Source organism: Hibiscus syriacus, unplaced genomic scaffold (genome assembly GCF_006381635.1).
Source record: "Hibiscus syriacus cultivar Baekdansim isolate YM2019G1 unplaced genomic scaffold, ASM638163v2 tig00110890_pilon, whole genome shotgun sequence".
NCBI classification, from domain to species: Eukaryota; Viridiplantae; Streptophyta; class Magnoliopsida; order Malvales; family Malvaceae; genus Hibiscus; species Hibiscus syriacus.
The window spans coordinates 15733147-15743863 of NW_024062900.1; positions in this window are offsets into that span (position 1 = coordinate 15733147).

The window sequence follows — 10717 nt, forward strand, 5'->3', positions numbered from 1 at the left end:
AGCAACATAATTGATTAGAGGCTCAATATCCCGAAGCTAAGAGTCCCGCCAGAAATCAATTTCCTTCCCAGACCCAATTGATTAAATGATATTGCTCCGGACGTCATTCAAATCCACTGATATTTTGTCGTTACCCTACAGTGAAGTAACGGGACACCAAGGTATTTATCTAAGTCATCTACCTCAGAGTATCTAAACCCACCGCTGATATTTTCTCTTATCAGTAGGAACATTTTTGGAGTAGAAAATCGTAGTTTTAGTGCAACTAACTTTATGACCAGAGGCTTCACAAAAATCATCCAACACACCTCGGATAAATGCCATTTGCTCAGTGGACGCTTCTGCAAATAGTATCATGTTATCTATAAAATAAATAAGTGGGAGATGGCAGGCCCCATTGCTGAAGTTCTAAAGGGTTTCCAGCTGCGCCGATTGATAGTATTCTGAATTGTCTGAGATAGTCGTTCCATGCACAGAACAAAATATAAGGGGATGAAGGATCTCTTTGTCGAATTCCCCGGGAAGGTCTGAAACACTCGATGATCAACCCATTCCAAATAACCTGAGAAGATACGGTAGTAATGCATTGCATAATTAAGAGACATAAAGAATCAAGTATACCAATGTCAATGAGAGTACCATCTATGAAGTGTGACTACAATCTATCGTACACTTTTTCCAAATCTATTTTGAGAGCCATCCAACCTCGCTTATCTTTCTTCTTTTGCATGATATGAATTATTTCTTGAGTAATCACGATAGTATCTGTGATTGAGTGCCCAGGTATGAAACTTGCTCGATTGTCCAAAACCCAATCAGGAAGGAACGCCTTGATTCTGTTCACTAAGATTTTGGACACAATTTTATAGCTCCCCGTACAAAGACTCATAAAACGAAAATGGCTCATAGTCTCCACTCTCCAGAGTCGGAACCTTCGGTAAAAGAACCAGCAGCGTGCGATTGATCTCAGTTGGAATGATCCCAGATTCAAGATTTTACTTAATGAAATCACAAACAGTATCATCGATAATGTCCCAATTATTCCGGTAAAACCTTGCATTCATACCGTCAACCCAAGGAGCCTTAGGTGGTGTTTGTTTTCACTGTGCAAACTCTTCAAATCTTTTATGTCTACGTCACGCAGACCACGCGCAGACGTTAGGCTTCGCAGACTGTTTGTTTTTTTAGAAGACAGAACCTCTTCAAACGTCTGCGCGAGCTCTTCTTGGTGCAGACTTGGTTTTATGTCTTCGAAGGTCTTCAAACCTCTTCAAGAACAATTATAAAATATAGTTATTTATTAAAATAATTTTAAATAATTTAATAAGGTTATTTATTTTAAAATAATTTATTTTAAAATAATTTATTATAAAATAATTTACTTTAAAATAAATTATTATAAAATATGGATTGATTTATTTTAAAATAATTTATTTTAAATAATTTATTAGTATGAATTGATTTATTTTAAAATATGGATTGATTTATTATTGTAGTTGTATGGATTGATTTATTTTAAATAATTTATTAGTATGGATTGATTTATTTTAAAATATGGATTGATTTATTTTAAATAATTTATTAGTATTGATTGATTTATTTTAAATAATTTATTTGTATAGATTGATTTATTATTGTAGTTGTAGGGATTGATTTATTTTAAATAATTTATTTGTATAGATTGATTTAATATTGTAGTTGTAGGGATTGAGTTATTTTAAATAATTTATTAGTATGGATTGATTTATTTTAAAATATGGATTGATTTATTTTAAATAATTTATTATTGTAGTTGTATGGATTATTTAAATTTCAGTATTGTAAAACTAAAATTATTTAAATATCAGTATTGCAAAACTCTTTTAAGTTAAAAAAGTGGTTTATTTATATTTCAGTTCATTTTAGCAGTCTGCAGATGTTAAAAAACAAACAGTCTTCTTCTTGCAGACTGCAGACTTTTGGTCTACCTCTTCTGCTGCAGATGTGGTCCGCAGACTGCAGACCTTTTACCTCTACAAAAACAAACACCACCTTAGACTCTCCCATGTCAAAAACTGCTCTACGAGTTTCCTCAATACTGACGGGAGAAGTAAGACCATCTTTAGCCGAGTTTTAAATCTTCAGATAATATCCTTCAGTCGAGTAAATAGGAGATTGATGCATACCAGTAGAGAAAAGTTTTTTATAGAACTTAATGGAAATCTTAGGTAGTTCCTCATCATCATAACACCAAGTACCATCTTCATGCCAAAGAGTCGTTATGTTGTTTTTTCATCTTTGGATCATAACCGAAACATGAAAGAACCGTGTATTGCGGTCACCGTACATCACCCAATCCAAACAAGCTTTCTAACACCAAAGGCCCTCTTCTTGCTCTAATACGACCTTAAGCTCGGACTTAAGCTGCTTAGCAAGGGAAACAAGGCATGCAAAATGATTTTTAGTCAGAGCCCTCTCAATTCCACGTAGACAAGTCTGAATGTTCCATTTACGGGTCCCTATATGACCAAAAATGTTGTTATTCCACAAAACCACCTCGGATTGGAATATATCAAGAACACAAATCAAAGAATCATTCATATTCGAAATTGACATAAGGAACTTCTTGAATTGGGGATGCGATTACCACACGTTGATAAACAAAAAAGGATGATTACCATGATCCGGATGATCCTTATGTAAGTGAACGAGCACGGGCCTATGGTCCTAACCAATCCTCTCAAGATAAGACACCAAAACTTCAGGATAAGTAGATAACCATTTTGTATTCCCCAAACACCTATCCAACCGTTGGTAGAGGTTTCCCCGAGACCAGGTGTACGGGGGACCCCGAAAACCCAAATCAGACAGTCCCTGATTAAAGATAAACTCAGCAAAGAGTCAACTTCCACTACCTTGCTGAGAACTCCCACTTTTACATTCCTCTGGTGACAAAATAACGTTAAAATCACCGGCCAACAACCAAGGAATATTCAGACCGAGATTAATATTTTCCAATTGACTCCAAATATGCTTTCGCTTTACAGCATAGTGGCTTGCATTAATTGCAGTAAATTGAATCTTGGATCCTCCCAAACTATTCTGAATAGTTTCATTGATAAATTGATTTGAGATATGAGTGATATCCGTGTGCATTGAATCATTCCAAAGCAACCATATGCCACCACTAAAACTATGAGATTCAACTCAGAAGAAATTAACAAAACCCATCCTCGACACCAACTTATCATCATTCCTTCCATAAATCCGAGTCCCAAGTAGAGCCACCATACAAGGACGATAATCACTAACAAACGATTTGTTGAGATAATAGATATTAGTTAATCTGTTAGAAGTTGGTTAGTAGGCTGTTAGAGAGTTAGTTAGGAGTAGTTATTTCTAGCTCTTGTGTTATTGCTTGTACAGTGTACTATATATTGAAGTTTAGCTGAATAATAATTGATACACGAGGCATTATTTTAACATGGTATCAGTTTCCAGGCCCCTTTTTTTGTTTTTTCTTCCTGGCCCATCTCTAAACCGAGTGGTGTGGCTCGACCTCCTTTCCACAACAGCTCTCCTCTTCTTTGGTCTCATTCCCAAATTTCTTTCCTAGGGATTTTGTTTGTCGTTCTCCACTGCAATTCCTCCACTAAACGATTCAGCCGTGGTTAATTTCAATCATCCACTTTTCTTGCATCCATCAGATACTCCAAGCACTCCGCTAATTTCCCATCAATTAGTCAGATTGGAGAAGTACAGTGTTTGGAGCAGATCGATGCGTGTAGCGCTGTTGGTGAAGAACAAGCTCGGCTTCATTGATGGTATTTCCCAGAAGGAAAGTTATGATCCTGACTTGCATCCTCAATGGGAGAGGTTCAACGCTATCGTGCTGTCCTGGATTCTCAACACCGTGAGTAAGGAGCTCTCAGCTGGTATTGTCTTTGCCTCAAATGCGACTTCAGTTTGGGACGATCTATAGGAGCGCTTTGATAAGGTGAATGGATCCCGAATTTTCTTCCTTCATCGTGAAATAGCTACAATATCTCAAGGTCAGTTGAGCATCTCAACGTATTTCACAAAATTAAAGATGTTGTGGGATGAGTATGTTACGCTTGTGCCGACTGTGTCCTATGAGTGTGTGAGTTCGCAGCAGAACTCCAGGCATATTTCCCAGTAACAACTTCTTCAGTTTCTCATGGGCTTGAATGAGACCTATTCGTCCATTCGGAGCCAAATACTACTGATGCAGCCTCTTCCTTCGGTGAAACAGGCATACTCCATGATTGCTCAAGAGGAGTCTCATCGGGTTCAAATCTCTGCTGTGCCAAGTCCTGATTCCTCGGTGTTCTATTCTAAAAGCTCTGGGACACCTGATCATCGCCGGTTTCAAGGTATTTATGACTTTTGCAAGATCAAAGGTAATAAATGAGATAGTTGCTATCGTCTTATAGGGTTTTCACCCGATTTCAAGTTTTCTAAACGTAAGAATGCGCAAGTTGCGGTAGTTTGTTTCTGATCCTGTTGGAGCCCTTGACAAGTCGAATTCCTATGTTTCCTTGGCACCTACCTTCACTCAGGAGCAGTATGACCAGATCATTAGTCTTCTCTCATCTGCTGCTTCGGTTGATTCCTCTGTGAATCTTGCAGGTATTGTTGGTAGTTGTTTACCTGCCTCTAGTAAATCATTGACTTGGGTCTTAGATACAGGTGCTACAGATCATATATTGTCTGATTTTCAATGCTTGCAATCTCCTGTCTTATGTCCCTCACGGTCAATTCAATTGCCTAATGGTCAAACTGTCCCAATCAAATATGTTGGCTCTTGTTTCCTAGATTCAACCACCAAATTGACTAATGTGTTATATGTTATGAATTTCTCTCATAATTTACTCTCCATTTCAAAGTTTACCCGTGACCTGCACTGTTCTGTTACTTTTTATCCTGACTTTTGTATTTTGCAAGACCTCTAAAGTGGAAGGATGAAGGGGATTGGTAAAGAATTTAGAGGGCTCTATTTTTTCAGTCCTTGGCTTCACCTACTGGTTTGTCATCTACATGTGTTTGTTCTAATTTTTCTCCTAGCATGTCTTGTGATTCAGATTTTTTTATAATTTTGGTCATGCGTTATATGAATGTATAACAAATGTTTCTAATAATAATACAAGCATTTGGCATTCTCGTTTAGGACATGCTGTTGTTTCAACTATGAACAAATTACCCTTGTTTAATTCTGTTAAATTGGATTTCAAGCTTGTCCTATATGTCCTTTAGCAAAACAAACTAAACTCCCATTTCCTGTTAGCCTTACTTCTTAATAAGTACCTTTTAGTCTTATTCATATAGACTTATGGGGTCCCTATAGAATTGTTACACATATTGGTCATAGGTATTTTTTAACTATTGTTGATGACTTTACTTGCATGACTTGGGTGCACTTGTTGAAATTAAAAAGTGACACTATTATCTCTCTTAAAAAATCATCAAATTCTTCTCAAGATGGTATTCCTTCTTTAGCTCAGAGTTCTCCTTTGTCTAGACGACTCACTCGTGTCTCTAAGCCTCCGACTTGGTTAAAAGATTATGTTTGCACTTGCCAATCCACTTCATCCTCTACTACTTACCCTATTTCTAACTATATTTCTTATTCTCATTTACCCTCCCATACTCAGCATTTTTTAGCTTCCATTTCTCATTTTCATGAATCCACCACCTATCGAGAAGCTTGTCAAAATCCCCAATGGCAGCAGGCCATGAAAGAAGAGATTCAAGCATTAGAGTTGAATAATACTTGGACTGTGGTACCTTACCCCTCTGGTAAGGTTCCCATTGGCTGCAAGTGGGTTTACAAAATCAAGTATCATGTTTCGGGTGAGGTGGAAAGGTTCAAGGCTCGGTTGGTGGCTAAATGATATAATCAAAATGAGGGAGTTGACTATGTGGAGACTTTTCCCTTGTTGCTAAACTAACCACTGTGAGACTGGTTTTGGCTCTTTCTTCAATTTTTAACTGGACATTGTGGCAAATGAATGTTCACAATGCATTCTTGCAAGGAGATTTGGTTGAAGAAGTTTATATGCAGTTGCCTGAAGGCTTTTCCAGCCAGGGGAAGCATATGGTTTGTAGGTTGCAAAAGTCTTTGTATGGACTCAAGCAGGCTTCTAGACAATGGAACAAGAAGATGTCTGAAGAACTTATATTAACAGGGTTTCAATAAAGTATGCATGATTATTTGATGTTCACGAGGTGAGGAGTAGGGAAGTTGGTCATTGTGCTTGTGTATGTAGATGATTTATTGATTACTGGGAGTAATACTGATATGATTGAAGAGCTCAATGCACATTGAATTCTAAGTTCAAGATGAAAGACTTAGGTGAATTAAAGTACTTTCTTGGGCTTCAAGTGTTACGATCAAAAAAGGAATTGTCTTAAACCAACATAAGTATGCTCTAGAATTAATAAAAGATATCAAGGCAGGGGGAGCAAGGCTAGCTTTAACCCCTTTAGAACAAAATAAGAACTTCGTGGTTGCCTCGGATGCTGAAAGCTTGAAGCAAAACGTAGAAGATATGGTTGATAAGACACAGTTTCAAAGGCTAATAGGTAGGCTTATTTACTTGACTCACACTAGGTCTGACATAACCTATTCAGTTCAGTATTTAAGCCAGTTTATGCATAAGCCTGGAAATATACATATGGAAGCAGCCCTGAGAATTGTGCGGTATGTTAAAAAAACCCAGGGCAGGGAATTTTGTTAGACTTCTCTAGTACATGTGCCTTGGTTGCTTACTGTGATTCTGATTGCGTAACTTGTCCAATGTCAAGAAAATATGTTACAGGGTATTGTATAAAACTTGGCAATTCCTTGGTTTCGTGGAAGTTAAAAAAGCAGAACACAGTGGCTCGTTCTTCTTCTGAAGCTGAGTATAGAAGTATGGCTATGACTATAGCAGAATTAGTTTGGCTAAGTGGACTGCTGAGTGAATTAGGAGTGAAACATGATCAACCAGCCAAGTTGTTTTGTGATAGTAAAGTTGCATTGTAGATTGCTTCTAATCCAGTCTTCCATGAGAGAACGAAGCACATTGAAATTGATTGCCATTTTGTTAGAGACAAGATTCAAGAAGGGTTTATTGTAACTGAACACGTACCCTCAAAGGAACAACCTGCAAACATCTTGACCAAAGCACTTGGTACACAACAGCACGAGTACTTGTTAGTCAAGTTAGGGGTTTTAAATGTTTTTCACCCACCAACTTGAGGGGGAGTGTTGAGATAACTGATATTAGTTAATCTGTTAGAAGTTGGTTAGTAGGCTGTTAGAGAGTTAGTTAGGAGCAGTTATTTCTAGCTCTTGTGTTATTGCTTGTACAGTGTACTATATATTGAAGTTTAGTTGAATAATAATTGATACACGAGGTATTACTGAAAGCTACACTAGCAGCCCTTTGACAATTCCAAAACATGAACTTATCCATAAAACAAAAATAAGACAACGAAACCGAACGTTACTGAACATTAATGGTCGAACCTCCTCTAGGTTCATCCCCCACTTCCATATTAGCGGGTTGATTATCCATTAAATCCTCGTCCACCTCTTCCAAATAAATGAGAAAATTAAGACGATTGAGCAATATCACCATACCGAGATTGAACAAGTGATGTATCCCTTAAACTAGGTAATTTAACCGATTAGATATATGTTGAACAAGTTCCTCGAGAGATATCTTCAAAGTGATACTGGATTTAATCTTTTTCCCTATTTGCAATCCCCAATACAACTATTCCATTACCACTTTTCTAGCGGGTTTCGAGTCTGAGTGTTTCTCAATGCGGAGTTCTTCTCTTTGCCTTCACCTCCTTCAATAATTGTGACAGCTTTGTGTTGTCCCTTGGAAATAGCTGGTTTTGAGATTTCACGTGTGTATCCTGCCCATTTACCAGGGGTATAACCGTTGCATTATTACCTTTCGCTTGATTAATCTTAGACTTTTTCTTCGGATTGGAAACCATATATGTCGTATTTTTGTGCACCACTTTGGTAGTACTTTTCCCGTTGTCTATTTACGTGTTTGAGGCAGTAGCATTATCACTTGGACTCGTCTGAGAAGGAACAATCTCGCTCTCAACATTTTAAACTTCACCTCTAATTTCATTAACCTGAATAGGCTCGACATGGGATCCAAATGTTACACTAGCTCGATTATTTCCATTTTTAGAAGTTAGTCCTCATTTTTTTCTCCTTCTGTCAACCACCATCCAAGGTCCAAAAAGGTTATTCTCTGAATTACCTCATCTGATTCCTTCTGCAATTCAACAGTTGTGGCATTATTCTCTCCTTTGTTCGCAGTCGGCTCTTTGGTTAACATACAAGACTCACTTTTTTAAGACTTTGCTTCTTCACTCACTTAGAAGCTCTTAATTTTTATTGATGCCTAAACTAAAATGGGGAGGAGTATTTATACTACTTAAGAACAATCCTACACCACACAAATAAACTAATTTAAACCATTAAAAAATGAGACAAATACCTAACTCTCACCTAACTAAATTGATGTAAGCAATGACATCTTCACTTAAATTGATATAAGCAATGACATCAAATTAGTTTGGGTGTGGGTTAAGGCTCCAATAATGGATCAAGTTTATGATCAAACACCCCCTTAAACTTGATCTTCTGACCTCTAGTAAGTTCCTTAATCTTATGAATTCTTCTTGTAACATCCCAAAATCAGGGCTAGTGATTAAAATGTGAATTTTGAAAGTTTTATACTTAATTTAGAAATAAGTTAAAAATTCAAGGATTTAATTAGAAATTATGTGAGTAGGATTTATTAGTAAAGATGAAAAAATTAAGGTAAAATGGTCATTTTGTAATAAAGATTTTTTTTTACTTCTTTCCTTTATGGGCTATATACACGTGGAGAGTTAAGCAAAAAGAAAGAAATCGCTAGAGTTCTCTTCCTCTTCCTCTTCAGCCGTGAGTTACCATAGCAAAGGTAAGTTTGATTTTAATTGTTGATTTCTTGAATTTCTAAGTGGGTTTTGATTCTTTGGGTATTATATAAGCTTAAGGAAATCTTAAATAAGATCAAAACGACAAGAAGAGAGAATTAGAAAGGAAATTGTTAAAAGGGTAAAGAAATGAATTGTTAGTATGAAGAGGTTTTTGAAGTTCTAATTATGAATTTGACTTGTCATAATAATGATTAAGAAGTTAGAGGTAATAGAAATGAGTTTAGAACACATTGAAATTTTGGTATAATTCTTGAATTCCATATATAGGATAGAGTTTTGAAGGTAAAGATGTGTTGGTTGAGTATAAATGGATTTAAGTATATATATTTGAGTTAAGAATATGAATGGGTTAAAGTATGAAATGTTTGGATGAATTAGAGTGAATTTTAGGGCTTAAAAAGGAAAATTTGGGCTATGGGTATCGATACCTGTTGAGTGGGTATCGATACTACAAGGCAAATTACAAGGATATGATTCAAGGGGTATCGGTACCTGTATGAACAGTATCGATACCCTATGGAAGAGGTATCGATACCTATGTGGAAGGTATTGATACAGGGGGAACATCGAAGCTAATTTTGGTATCGATACCTGGGTAGGGTATCGGTACCCTAGCATATAGGTATCGGTACCGTGAGGGTGGTACCGATACCACTAAAGTTGGATAATTGAAATTGGAGTTTTAATTGGTTTATATTGAAATAAATCATATCAAGTAATTCGAATCTCAACATTCATTAAATTTTGTATTCGTGTAGATATAGATCAAGAGCAAAATCTGGACAAGTCGACAACCAATAGTCATCGATAAAGAGATAAGAGATGGGTATTGACTAGTGAGGCTAGGTGAGTGTATATTAGTTGATATATGATGTTTAAGGGAAATAAGACTTGCGTCAAGTCTATTTCCTATAGTATTATGCATGAATTCATGAACATGAGCATGTGTTTGTTATGAGTGTATGAGTTATATGTTATTGTATGTGTGACATGATTTGTATGAATATATGCTAGTGTGATAAGACATAGGAACCAGTATAAATGATATATATGTTTATATAAGTTATATGATATTGACATAATGAATGATATTAATATGTGATATATGAACACAAGAGATTATGTGAATGAATATAGATGATATATACATAGATGATATAAGAATAAGATATGAATAATATGATATACGTTATATGGGAAATATATGTGAACAAGATATGATATATATGTTTATGTGAAACCATACAAAGTGATATGAGATATGTGACATATGAATATGAAATCATATGAGAAGTGACAGGAATTACATGAATATAAACTACGTGATTAGGTGTATATGTGAATATGCCTATATGATCATATAAAAATGTGATAAAGAGCTATGTTATATGAATGTATGGATGTGTTATAAGATAAATGATAATGCCCGTATTATGTATCATGAGAGCTAGAGGTATAGTTCGCATGCCAAGAGTCGAGGGTTCTACGTGGTCCTTCGGGACATATATGTAATTCTGTGGAATATATATGTGGTACTTCGGTACACTTATTTGGTCCATTGTATAATATATATGGTTCTTAAGGAGTGGTCATTCGGGACATATGTGATATGTGATCTTTCGGGACATAGTGGTCTTTCGGGACATTTCTACGCGGTCCTTCGGGACAAAGTCTAAGTGCCCTTAGTGGGATTTTATACGGGTTGTGGTGACAGCATATG